General features: G+C 53.0%; 1 long non-coding RNA gene across 1 annotated transcript; it reads left to right on the plus strand.

Moving 5' to 3' along the window:
* Positions 1-1656: 1656 nt before the first annotated feature.
* On the plus strand, positions 1657-3070 carry LOC150000800 (uncharacterized). Its single transcript, XR_016513548.1, has 3 exons — positions 1657-1692; positions 2720-2851; positions 2940-3070. It is a non-coding gene; the product is annotated as an uncharacterized LOC150000800 (long non-coding RNA).
* The last annotated feature ends 746 nt before the right edge of the window (positions 3071-3816 follow it).

Below are 3816 nucleotides of genomic sequence, written 5' to 3' on the forward strand. Positions count from 1 at the left end.
AGGAAAGGGTCTGGAGTCAAAGGCACCAAGGTATCAGCAGCAAAGGCAAGCCAGGGATGGCTGGTATATGCCAAGCACTGTGCCACCAGTGCACACTGGTCCCGCGGGAACTTGGTAGTGGGAGGCCTGTGTCCTGGTTCCCAAGAGGACCTGAGCCAGATGCTGTAGTCACTGTCTGTCCGCATGTTCACAGCCAGCAAAGACTCTGAGAAGTCCTGCCCTAGAGAAATCCCATCTAGCTTCCTTCAGTCAAGTGTCTCCCAAACTCATTTGACCATAAAACTATTTTTCTGCATGTTACTTTCCAAAGAGCATGGCTCCTCTGCAAGTCCTTGGGGGAACACTAGTGCCCCTGGTTTCGGGAGGTAGGAAAGGGTGCTCTTTATCCCAGAATATATTGGTTTGTGTCCTCAGTATGGAGAAACGTAGCAAGAGTTACTTTCCAAACTGGTCATCACAGCTCTTGTGAGGCTTCATTCCTGCGTTGCTGGACTCCCAGCTTCTTGGGACGATAGAAACTTTATCTGTGCCCTTGCTGAGTACTAACATGGACCATTCATACTATGGTGCTTAATAAATGCCTGCTGCCCATGGGATGGAGCGCTGAGGTAATGGTTCAACCCAACTCTGTTCCTCAACTTTCCTGGGGGGCTACTCCCATGGGTGTGTTGGCTGGGAATACTGCAGTGTCTGAGATGCCTTGCTTCATCAAGGCTCATCTGTGGTCTCTGCCTCACCCAGGAAGCCTTTCCACCTTCTCCCATCTGCCGAGATCTCTCTTCTTCCAGACTCTCATGGCCTTTAGAATTGGAACCACTCAACATCATGAGCAATTCAGTCTCTGTTTCCTGTGAGTCTCCTGTCCTTTGACTGCTATCTTTGTCGTCTGATGGTCAAGAGCTGGCCTGGAACCTCACAGTCTTCGTGTGAACTGGGGCTTCTCCATGTACTCATTATGGGTGGGACCTTAGGCGAGACGCCTCCTTCTTGGAGCCTTCAGTTCCTCATCTGTTAAGTGAAGGCAAAAAGAATATTTGTCTCAAAGAGCCGGGAAGACAGGATGAGTCCCTGCTGGTAACGTACTTAGCGTGGTGTCTAGTGCAGAGTAGGCGCTTGCTAAGTGGTGACCGGTGTCAATTATTACTGTCCCCAGTCAGCATGGCTGTGCTTGGGACCAGGCCCTTAGAAGTGCTTGGCAGAGGCTGTGCCTACAATCCTGCAGCCCTGCTAGTCGTGAGGTGGAGAGCAGGCATGGGGGGCGTGGAGGGGGAAGGCTCCAGGAATCCTGCCTTCTGAGACTTGGCTGAGGCCACCAAGCATTCAGGCTAAGCGGGGACTCCTGCTAAGTGATGGCCACCTCCAGATGTCTGCCAGCCTGAGGGAGCCGGCTGGCCTGCGGGGCCTGAGGGCAGAGACAGGACTAATGGGAGGAAATGACACCACGGAGAGAGCTCAGCTTGAGGAAGCACGTCTGCCAGTCAGAGCTGGCCACCCGTGGCCCGCCCAGGCCGCTCTCCCTCACCAGAGGTGCGACAGCAGAGGCCTGGGGCTCCCAAGGGAAGGAAGCCACTGACGGGGTTTCTGTCTCAATGTTTCTCCAAGGCTGTGGGCAGTCACTTGTACTTCCTGTGTGGCTCTGCCCCTCACTTGGTCCAGGCGTCTGCAGGCGTCTGAGCAAGGACAGGCTGTGAGGTGAGTTTGAAGGCAAAGGCTTGGATGTCTCTGGCTCCAAATTGAAGCTGGAAGCTCAAGGGGAGGGTTGATGTAACAGGCCGATCTGGCAGCCGGGGTGGGGGTGGGGGGTGGTTCACTAACAAGATCACCTTTTGGGGAAGAAGCTTAGTGCAAAGGCCAGCAGCTTGGGGCCCTAGCCCATTCTATGCCCAGGCACCTGCTCAGGCCTGCTGGGGTTGGGGCAGACAGAGCTTGGCTGTGGGAGGGGGCTCGTTCTTAAATCAGCCTTCTCTCACTTGGTTCAGGTTCTATAACCAGGGGCTGGAAAGAGAACGATGGGAAAAAGCAGGAGAGGAAAGAGCCTGGGTTTCCATTTTGGCTCTGCCACTAGGTAGCTCTGTGACTTTGGGCAAGTCACTTACTCTCTCTGGGCCTCAGTTCTCTCATCTGTAAGATGGAATGATAATAATACCTATCAATGGGTTTTTGTAAGGCTTAAACGAGTTTGTGTTTGTAAAGTACTTGGAATAGTTTGTGGCCCACAGTAAGTGCCATGTAAATATTAAGTAGACAAAAATTAATTGAGGAGCTCATCTATGCCTAGTCTAGTAATGCGCAAGGGGCTTTACATCAATCACCTTGTTTAGTCTTCACAAAAGCCTAATGAAGTTGAAGATACTAGTATTAGGGAAATGAATCCGAGAAAGTCAAGTTCCTTGCCCAAGGTCACACAGCGGGCTAGAGGCAGAGCTAAGGGTTAAACCCTGGCTGGTCTGGCTCCTAGACCTGGGCTCTCTCTTGACCACTCAGTGCTGCCACCTCAGGAGTTTGCGGCAGCTCTGGGAGGTCAAGTGCCCACAGGAGCAGGGCTACAGCAGATCAGCGGGCAAGGGGGACTCAGAGAAGCCCCATTCTCTCTCCCCACCCCCACTTTCTCAAGCTGGAAGCCCCCTCTCCTTGACTCCCTGGGAGAAATTCCTCTGACTAATTTGTGGAAATGTCGGTAGGTGATTTCGATTACAAATTGCAGTCCTGCTTCCTCCAGATGAGTGATCTTCATTGTGGGGCCCTGGAAGCAACCCCAGTCCTGGGCTGCTGTGTTTGCTTGATGGTGACACTACTGAGGAACTGGACCACCCCAGACAGCCTCCAGAGACAAGGGACACAATCTCTCTGGGTGGGTGTGTATGTGTGTGTTGGGGGGGGGGGGGAGCTGTGGGCCTAGGGTGTCCTCCTCACTTTCATGTCCTCTTCTGTCCCAGCAGGAGCCTTCTGTCTTCCTCTTGACTGTGTCCCCTGGACTGAGCCAGGGCCTGGCAGAAAGTGGATGTTAAATAAATACGTGTTGGACCCAAGAATGTCTCCAGACACTTGCACTGTGCTTTACTGTTTACAAAATTCCTTCCCATCTGTTATCTCATCTGATCCTCCCACCAGCCCTGAGAGGTAGGTCTTTTAACCCCATCTTACAGATGAGAAAACTGCTCAGAGAGAGTAAGTGACTGGCCCAAGGTCACATAGCTCAAAGTCTGGTCTCAAAGTCTGGGCACCAAATTAACTCTAGCTCTGCATCCCCTGGAGATATCTCCCCCTTCCTTGTGTGAGGACAGTCGGGGGACAGAAGGAACCCCTAGTTGTCAGAGGCTTCCCATGGCCTCCTTCAGCCCAGAAGTGCTCCTCAGAAATGGTCAGGGGACAGAGTCATATCCACCAAGGCTTCTAATGGGGGGAGGGGTGCTCAGGAATGCTGAGGGTCATTTATTGAGGAAGCAAGTTCTCTCTAGCCTCTTGGGAGCCAGGATAGACAGACAGGTCCACACCCTCAGGAGATCTGTGCGGGGAGGGGGTGGGGGGCAAGTCACTGTCCCAAAGATGGGGCATGGGAGCTCCGCCTCTTTAGGGGGAACAGCACTCTGGTTCCTGGAGACTGAGTACGAGGGGCTGGTTGGGGTTACCCCCTTCTCAGGCCCCCAGCTGCCCCAGGACTGGGAGCCAGCCTGCATCCTGCAGGGGTGAAAGTGCTTCTCTGCACCTTTGGGTCACTGGTGGCCTCACTGATGACTGCAGTTTTCCTTGTCAGCTTTGCTCTTTTTACTTTTTATTAACAGCTCTGTTATTACTGATACCTTAAGGGGTTTCCCC

Source organism: Furipterus horrens, unplaced genomic scaffold (genome assembly GCF_987537825.1).
Source record: "Furipterus horrens unplaced genomic scaffold, mFurHor1.1.pri manual_scaffold_10, whole genome shotgun sequence".
NCBI classification, from domain to species: domain Eukaryota; kingdom Metazoa; phylum Chordata; class Mammalia; order Chiroptera; family Furipteridae; genus Furipterus; species Furipterus horrens.